Consider the following 10,582-nt stretch of genomic DNA (forward strand, 5'->3'; position numbering starts at 1 on the left):
TTCCCATAACTCTAGATATTAATTCTAAGCAAGTTTTCTTCCAAGATAAAAGCTCATTTACTCTCATGATCAAACATCAAATTCCTTTGGTTTGTGTCAATCAAGCAATCATTAAGAATGGATCATTCAACTTTCCTAACTCCCCTAACATCAAATCCCTTTGGTAGGGTAAGCTAAGAGCATGTTGAGTTGGCTCAGACATTTCATCGAATACCTTCCGGGCAATGAAATGTCTAGAGTTCTAAACCAGAATGGCCAACTCTAGCTTAGCATTAAGATCACTCAATCAAGCAAGGAAAGATATTAATCTACTCTAAACATTCTAGATCATCACTTAATCATCCTAATCATCCTAACCCATGAATCCAAAGATGACTACTCACTCATTATCATGATAAACACTAGATCATTGGTTGATCTAAGTCTAAACATGATTAATGATCAAAGTAATCAAGTAAACACAAGAGAAATTGATCAAGATTAAATCTTTCACCTAAAGTTGGTTTTTGATTAGATAGAAAACAAGATAAAATCTAAGATTAGGTTTACAATGTATTTATAGTAGCTTAATGACATAGGAGTAAATTAGTAAAATGCTAAATTTCGAACACATGCCTCGACCAGCTATGGCTTGCGATCACAGCCCGCGAAACGCGATCATCGGCCGCGACCGGCACATCCTGCGATCACAGCCCGTGAAATGCCCTGGTTGATTTGACGACACATGGTCGCGACCTGTATCCTCCCGTGACGTAGGCCTGCGAAACGTCCTGGTTGTTTCGTCGACATCACGCCGCGCCCAGTCTCTTCCCGCGGCGAGGGCCTGCGAAATGCCTGTCTGATTCGTCGACACACGGCCGCGGTTAGCCTCTCCCCGCGAAGGTCGCCTGCGGTGACACCTTCTCTTGGCAGCCTGCATCTGGTCGCGACTCCTGCCTGCTACCACGCCATTCTTCAACATCCTGAACGTTTTTGACCTTTTAAGCTCCAAAACCTGACCAGCACTTCTCCAAACCTGCAAAACATACAAATGCAATGCAATGCATCCTAAACAAACTCTAAATGTGTCTAAATGATCAATTTAAAAGCTGGAATGATGTCTAAAATCATGTAAATGCACAAGATATCAAGTGTTAATAGCATAATAGTAAAATGAAATATTCCACATGGTATAAAAACAAAAATATAGTTTTACTACACCTAATTGACGTTTTAATAGTTTTACTTTGTTTTATAAAAATAGAAATGCTCGATCTTTTCATAGATCTCTTTGTTTTATTGGTTGTTCTATTCCGGTCTGGTTACCTAGACCACCTCATGTTTGAGTAATAGAATAGCCGTTTGTTGACAGCAAAAAAAAAATAGTTTTACTTTGTAAATGACGTCAAAACTGAAGACAAGGGAGCCGATAAATCATTACAAACTTGTATAAATCTTCTATACAATTCACGAATACTTTACTTCTTAGTTCTTTAAAGATTGGTAATTTTTTTTCTTAACGTGAACAAAGTGAAACTATTTTTAGTGACAAACTCTTTATAAACACAATACACATGTATGTAAAAGAAACTTATGTAAGTACGGTTCGATCGATCACTCGTCAATTCGTCATCCAAATTTTTATGACATAAGAGACTTTGAGTAGATGCTCTATCATATCACATGATATACTCAAATTTTTAAGTTTTAATTACTCCCTTGAATTTAGTATAAAAGTCCGTCAGATCTATTTACAACCTGCTATTCACTTGAGATGAGTGGATAAAGAATGCATTTGCTTTCAACAAAATATAATCGACGTCCGAAGCTAAGGACAAGAGTGTAGACATCAGTAGAAACTTGTTGGGAAAATTACCCAATATCGATGAGATGAAGATAGGATTAGACAACTAAAAGATTTAAGAAGAAGACTCTTTATAATTTTGGAAAGGGTTTACAAAGATTTTGTTTTGAGAACTCTCTCTTACAAATGTTTTCTCTCTTTGTTTTCTTGATTCTTGGATGATGTTACAAATGGACTCTACACTCTTATTTATACTAGTGGAGGGTAACTACAAGCTAATTCTAGAGACTTCTCCATCTTCTTTTCGTATAAACACTTCAACACACTTCTACACACTTCTCAATCCACACTCTTCTTCTCCTTCTAGATATTTCTTCTTCTTGGACTAATGCTTGATTTGTTTTGGGCTTAAGGAGGGAACTCCAACAAATCTCCCCTTCCCGATTTAGCCCGAAACAATTGCCATACCCGTGCCTTTGCAGCAATCTTCAAACTTCTTGATCGGTAATACCTTGGTCATAAAGTCTGACCAGTTTTCATCGGTGTGTACCTTGTTGAGATGTAGAAGCTTCTCTTCAAGAACTTCTCGAATCCAATGATGCCGAATGTCGATATGCTTCGACCGAGAGTGAAAGCTTGGATTCTTTGCTAGGTGAATGGTGCTTTGATTGTCACATAGCACAACATACTTATCTTGATTTACTCCCAACTCAAGTAAGAAGTTCTTCATCCACAACATCTCCTTGCACGCTTCCGTTGCTGCGATATACTCTGCTTCTGTGGTGGATAAGGCAACACACTTTTGTAGCTTCGATTGCCAGGAAACAGCTCCCCCTGCAAAGGTAGTCACATATCCTGATATTGACTTTCTTGAGTCTTTATCACCAGCCCAATCTGCATCAGTATAACCGCTTAACTCTAATTTTCCATTGCCAAAACATAGACACTTTTTCGTTGTGCCTCTTAGATAGCGTAGAATCCACTTAACTGCTTTCCAATGCTCCTTTCCTGGGTTTGCTAGAAAGCGACTCACAACTCCTACTGCATAGGCAATGTCCGGTCTGGTGCACACCATAGCATACATGAAACTGCCTACTGCTGATGCATATGGGGTAGTCTTCATTTCTTCTTTCTCTTTCTCACTTGTTGGACTTTGCTCCGAACTTAACTTGAAATGTCCGCCAAGTGGAGTGTTCACTGGCTTTGCCTTATTCATGTTGAATCTCTCCAACACCCTTTCAACATATCGTTCTTGGGATAACCACAAAAGCTTCTTTGGTCTATCCCGAGTGATCTTCATTCCAAGAATCTGTCTCGCTTGCCCCAGATCTTTCATCGCAAAGGACTCTCCTAAGTCTTTCTTCAATGCGGCTATTTTGTTGCGATCTTGGCCCACAATCAACATATCGTCAACATAGAGTGATAATATGAGAAAGTCGCCGCTTTCGTACCTCTTTATAAAAACGCAATGATCGTTCTTGGTTTTCTTAAAGTTGTGATCCACCATGAAGGAGTCAAACTTCTTATACCATTGTCTTGGGGCTTGCTTGAGACCGTAAAGACTCTTCTTTAATCGGCACACCAAGTCTTCTTTTCCTGGAACCTTGAATCCTTCAGGTTGCTCCATATAGATCTCCTCCTCGAGTTCACCATGTAGAAAGGCCGTCTTGACATCGAGTTGTTCAATCTCCAAGTCTAGAACTGCTGCTAGACCAAGAACCACTCGGATAGAGGACATCTTCACCACTGGAGAGAATATTTCTTCAAAATCCATGCCTTTCTTTTGGTTGAATCCTTTCACAACCAATCGAGCTTTGTATCTTGGATTTGAGCTTTTCTCTTCATACTTCAATCTGTACACCCACTTGTTCTTCAAGACTCTCTTTCCTTTTGGTAGCTTCATCAGCTCATAAGTGTGATTATCATGCAAGGATTGCATTTCATCATGCATAGCTTCAACCCACTCATCTCTATGAGTGTCTCCTATGGCCTCCTCATAGCTTTGAGGCTCCCCCTCATCTGTAAGATTAACGTACTCATCTCGATAATATCTTACAGATGGTCTTGTCTCTCTTCCAGACCTTCTTGGCTCATGTTCTTCCTCTGGCTCCACTTGAACTTCTTCTTCACCTTCATCACCATTCGGATCCAAGATGGGATCCCCTTCGCCATCATCTCCAATCACTTGTTCATGATCTTGAGGCTTATGAGAATTTTCATTCCTTACAACCCTTAGATTTGGTTTCTTTGATTTGTTGATGTCTTCGATTGTTTGATCTTCGAAGAAAACAACATCTCTACTCCGAATAATTTTTCTGTTAACCGGATCCCAAAGCCGATAGCCGAAATCATCTCTTGGTGACCCAAGATAGATGCACTCTTTAGTCTTGGAGTCTAGCTTGGCTCGTTCATCCTTAGGTATATGGACAAATGCTCTGCAACCAAACACCTTCAAATGGTTGTAAGAGACCTTCTTACCCGACCAAACTTCCTCCGGGACATCGCCTTCCAAAGGAACTGATGGTGTAAGATTTATGACGTCCACTGCAGTCTTTATGGCTTCTCCCCAAAATGGCTTGGGTAGTTTAGCGTGAGAGAGCATGCACCGAACTCTTTCTGTGATCGTTCGATTCATTCTTTCAGCTAGCCCGTTCAGTTGTGGCGTCTTTGGTGGTGTCTTCTCCATTCTAATTCCATGAGCTTTGCAAAACGCTTCAAAGGGACCTCGATACTCTCCACCATTATCAGATCGAACGCACTTGAGTTTTTGACCCGTACTTCGCTCTGCTTGGGCTACAAATTCCTTGAAAGCATCAAGAACTTGATCTTTTGACTTCAAAAGGTATACCCATACCTTCCTTGAATGGTCATCAATAAAGGTGACGAAATATGATGCCCCTCCATTGGATTTCTCGGACATGGAGCATACGTCAGTATGCACAAGATCAAGAATATGCTTTCTTCTCATGGGCGTAGATGATCTTCGGAAAGCGACCCTATGTTGTTTTCCGGCTAAGCAATCATGACATGGTGAGAGGGAAATACCTTTCATATCAGGAAGAAGTTTCTTCCGAGATAGTATATTTAAACCTTTCTCACTCATATGCCCGAGTCTTTGGTGCCATATATCCATGTCATCACTTGCGACATTTACTTCTTCCTTGCAAAGCTTGGCTTGAGTCACGTATAATGAGCCTTCTTTTCTTCCTCGAGCCATGATCAAACTCCCTTTGATTAGCTTCCATTTGGCACTGCCAAAGTGACTGTCCAAGCCGGCATCATCGAGCTTTCCGGTTGATATGAGATTGAGTCGCATGTCGGGAACATGTCTCACATCTTTGAGAACTATCTTACATCCGGTGTTTGATGTAAGAATAACATCCGGTGTTTGATGTAAGAATAACATCCCCCTTTCCAACGATCTTGCTTCTTCCTTGATTTCCCATTTGAACATTACCAAAGTCACCACTTTGATAGGTTGTGAAAAAGCTTCCATGAGGGGTGACGTGAAAAGAAGCACCAGAATCAACGATCCATGAGCTATCATCAGAGCTAAGATTACATTCTCCAACGAGATATAATTCTTCGCTCTGGTCTTCCACAATGGTGGTAGTCTTGTCTTCATGCTTCTTTGTAGGATTGAACCGGTCTGGTTTGATATTACCGGCTTGTTTGTCTTTCTTGAAAAACCGACATTCCGACTTCATGTGACCCGGTTTGCCACAGTAATAGCAAGTAACTCTCGGACGTGACTTAGATCTTCCTCGAGATTGGTCTCGTCCTCTGCTTCGGTTTTGACCACAAGTCTCTTCTCTACCTCGTCTATCAACAATGTTAGCTTCTGAATAAGAGCTCGAACCTCGCTCCTTCCTGCGAACTTCTTCGTTTAGAAGTCTATCAGTGACGGTATCCATGGTAAGCTTTCCCTCCGGTGCTGAATTGCTTAGAGTGACAACTAGTGTGTCCCAACTCTCCGGTAGTGAACTAAGGAGTAAAAGGGATTGCATTTCGTCTTCAACCTTCATATCAACTTTGTTACGCTGATTTACGATCCCCTTGAAATTGTTCAAGTGCTCCATCATGCTTTGGCCATCCTTGTACTCCAACTTTACCAACCGTCGAACAAGAAGAGCTTTGTTTCGAGGTGTTTTCTTTTGAATCATAGATTCAAGTTTTGTCCATAATTCAAAAGCATTTGTGTAGGTAGAGACATGTTCAAAGAGAGATCGGTCGACATACTTACGTATTACGGCAACCGCCTTTCTATTAAGAATCTCCCATGCTTTATCATCCTTTCCTTCCGGCCTATCCTTCATGATGATGGGCTCATGCAAATCCTTACAATAAAGGTGATCTTCCATCATCGGTTTCCAATAAGAGAAGTTGTCCGTCGTGAGCTTGAACATGTCACCTTCAAAGGTAACGGTGGCCTCCATCTTCACTTCTTCAAAGATAACGGTAACCTTGCTCTGATACCACTTGTTGGGAAAATTACCCAATATCGATGAGATGAAGATGGGATTAGACAACTAAAAGATTTAAGAAGAAGACTCTTTATAATTTTGGAAAGGGTTTACAAAGATTTTGTTTTGAGAACTCTCTCTTACAAATGTTTTCTCTCTTTGTTTTCTTGATTCTTGGATGATGTTACAAAGGGACTCTACACTCTTATTTATACTAATGGAGGGTAACTACAAGCTAATTCTAGAGACTTCTCCATCTTCTTTTCTTAAACACTTCAACATACTTCTACACACTTCTCAATCCACACTCTTCTTCTCCTTCTAGATATTTCTTCTTCTTGGACTAAGGAGGGCTTGATTTGTTTTGGGCTTAAGGAGGGAACTCCAACAAAACTTTATGAATTTAATGCATGTTTTGGACATACATCAAAGAATTTTCAAAACTCAGCTACGTCTTCCTTCTTCCTTCTTCCTTCTTCCAAACCCAAAAGCCAAATAGTGATCGTATTCGGTCATGCTTACGGTATACATTTTTTTTTTGCAACTGCTTACGGTATACATAATTATCAAAGAAACCACGTAAAGTTAAACAAGAGGCCGATGGCTAGAATACAAGGTTTGCTCTTTTTGCGCTTTTAATGCTCTTTCATTTTATGAATCTTATCTTGTGAGCAAGGGACCCTCCAAATATAGGGAAGAAAAAGAACTTTGGGGTTTTCTGCAAAATCTTTATGTCGATTGCGGCAAAAATTGATGGCAAAAAGCTTTTAAACTGTATGTTTTCGTTTGCGTGTGGACTCTGCCGTGTCTCTGACGGCAAATGTGAGAATGGTCCGTCTATAACATTGACGGCTTGGGGCATTCTCTTCGGTATTGAGATAAGGTCACAAATACGTGTATATGTACATATATACTGATAAAGATAAAATTTTGTAAACCAAAATAAAACTAAGCTCAAGCATATACAGCTACGATAGTGGTCCTTAACTCCACGCTAACATCCTTTATATATTAATTGAGAAACATTACAACATTGTGTGTAGCCACGTATCACCATGAGAATAAAATTCAGAATTTTTAGAAAATAGGTTGGTTCATCTTAAATTATATTATACTTTTTATTAAACTAACTATTAAATTGATAAATAGTGTACAAACGAATATTCTCGCTTTCCTTAAATAAAATCTATGGAATTGCCTAATATGATTAACGTATATATGACAATCAATGATTATGAATAATAAATATTTGATAATGATTTTTGTATCTTAGCACTTTTTGTTCATTTTATATTATTAAAAGATATTAAACAACCTCATTAATCATATAATAATAAATTTTTTTTTTTTATATGTTATATTTTGAATTTTTAAAATGACTATAAATTACTAAAAATATTAAATGTCTCACACTAAAATTTTGTGATCAATAGTTTAACTTTTTTTGGTAATAACAAGATACAAATGATCATATATCGTATAAATATGAAGTCTCATTTACTAGACATTCATATTATATATTAATATAGTTTAAAATTAAACTATATAACATAGAAAAATACTTAAATATGATAATTTCTAAATATGTATTAAAAAGTATTAAATAATTTTGAAATTTGCATTCAAAAAATCGCACATTAGAAATTTTGTATTTATCATATGAGTATGAATTCTCAATAATAAATATTTATATTAAAATATACTATATATCTATGTCCATGTCATTGAAATTTAGTTATATACAATATAAAATAAATAAAATAAGTTTGTGATTTATTTACCAAAAAAATATCGTAAATAAAAAAGATGTATTGTTTTGATTTATGTCTTTACTCTAATTTAATTATATACCTAATACGTAAATGAATACAAATAAATAATAATAGATAAAATTATTTTTATATATACATTCATCCCGCGCAATTGCGCGGGTCTTAAGCTAGTTTTATTAGTATTGTGAAGTATTATAACTAATATTGTTCCAATCCATTTCTATTTTTTATCCTTATACTTTTTCCTAAAATAAAGAAAATATATTATAAAAGATACTCCAATGTATATCTTTATAATAGAGTTCTTCTAATTTTAGGAGAAAAATAGAGTTCTTCTAATAATAGATAAATGTTATTTTTATCCTTAAATATAAAGACAAAAGTACTTTTGTTTTCTTCCAAAATAGATGAACTCTACTATATAGCTAGTTGCATGGAAGCTTCATCGGACGTCCGCTTTCCGCTTCAGAATCAGAATCGGAACCTTGTGGAAGCTTGCGGAATCTTGCTTCCAAAACGCTTCTAAAATATTTTATTTAAAAATACGTTGGAAGCTTACGATTCCGTTTTTGGAATCACGCTTCCGTTTTAAAAAATGCAATGTATATCAATAAAATATAAAGAGTATTTGCACTCTATACACTAACATTAGTTTTTTAATAGTAATGAATATAGAGTTAGAAATATACAAATATTATAAATTATCTTTATGCATTGAGATTTTTTATTAAAGATATAGAACAAATTGAAATATATTGTGTCAATTATTTATGAACTATTAAAAATAGTTAATATATAATTTTTTTTGTAAACTTAATTTATGTGTATTTTTACAGTTTTAATATAAAATCATTTCAAAATTATTATAAATGAATAAATGATTTATTTCAAATTTAAATCATATAATTTTTAGTCCTAATTTTTTTTTTAAATCTTATATAGATATATTTATATATGGAAATACGCTTCCAACATATGCCCGCTTCCTAATATTTTAAAACATCTCGCTTCTGCGTTTCCTTACACTTCTGCTTCCACGTACCCGCTTTCGTTTCCAAAACGTACCCGCTTCCTAATATTTTAAAATATCTAAAGACTCTACACTGAAAATAAATTAAGATAAATTATATTTATCATGTATAAATATTTTCCTCGAGAAAGCATGCTAATTTGCAGGGATATATATACTTCATCTTCACTAGTAGTTCGGAAAAATATTGAAAAACCTTTGTCATCGAACTTAGTCATACAAATCATGGTTAAGATTAGTGATTCGAGCTCTGAGTGTATAGTAAAGAGCATCCTCCTTTACATGTTCCATCAGAATTTTTTGCTTTGAGTGTCTATACCGTTAAATTCAATGTTATACTTTTTAACTCTATGTCTAACTAATAATAAAAAGATAAATATCATTGGAGTGTCGTACTATATATATCTTTTGTTAATAGCCTGTTCAGGTTTTCATCAGAGATGTGTACATTAGTACATATATACATACCAAAAATAAGGTACTCAGTATAGAAAGAAAAGTGCTGCAATTCATTGTTATGTTCGTCATGCTTACGGCTTAATTATGAAGAAACCACGTGAAACTGAACAAGAGGCTGATTGACAAGAGGCTGATTGCTAGATTACAAGGTTTGCTCTTTTTACGCTTTTAATGCTGTTTCATTTTCGGATTTATACTTTGTGGTCAAGGGACCCTCCAAATTTAGAAAATAAAAAGTAGTTTGGTGGTTTCTGCAACATCTTTGTCTCTTAGGGAAAAAAATGATGGCAAAAAGCTTTAAAACTCTCTCTTTTCTTTTGGCGGTGGATTGTGCCGTATCTCTGAAGGCAAACATGAGAGAGGTGCGTCAATCACAATGACGGTTCTTGGCCTTCATTGCCGTATAGAGACAAGGCCTCAAAGTACGTATATTATTAGGCTGAAACATTGAAAGCCAAAATAAAATTAAGCTCAAGTATATATCAGATAGATATGACGTGGTCCTCCGATCTTCAGGGTGTTGCATGTGATATATAAATGATCCACCATATCTTATTACATTTCCCTATAGTCTACAGAATACATCTCCAAGATTTAATTTGATTTTGTACTCGAAGCATATGGATCCGTATATTTATATATGAGCTTTTGTATGGATAAATATGCTAATAATGTGCATAACAAGTTTGACGTAGTTACAACTTTCCTTATGGGGTAAGGTGGTCCTAAGTATATACGAAAATAAAAATAATGATAATGAAGTTTGTCAAGACAGTGAAATTCCAAATCTGGCCACCAAATTGGTTTGACTTCACGCACTATGACTCTTGAATGTCCCGCTCTAGATTCTCACCGTATCAGGATTTAACAAAGTTTTCAAAAATGTTGGGTTATACATTCTCACTGTATCAGAATATTTATTTTCTGCCAATTTCTATATTGCCAGTACGTCGAAATGAGTAGCCGAAAAGAAAAATATGTCATCGGATCGCTCTTTGAAATTTTTTTGGTGCTTGTGAAACCCGGACTGGCAAATCTCTGAGCATACGTATCTAAGATTGATTAACCAAAAATA

The sequence above is a fragment of the Brassica napus genome, chromosome C5 (assembly GCF_020379485.1).
Source record: "Brassica napus cultivar Da-Ae chromosome C5, Da-Ae, whole genome shotgun sequence".
NCBI lineage: Eukaryota > Viridiplantae > Streptophyta > Magnoliopsida > Brassicales > Brassicaceae > Brassica > Brassica napus.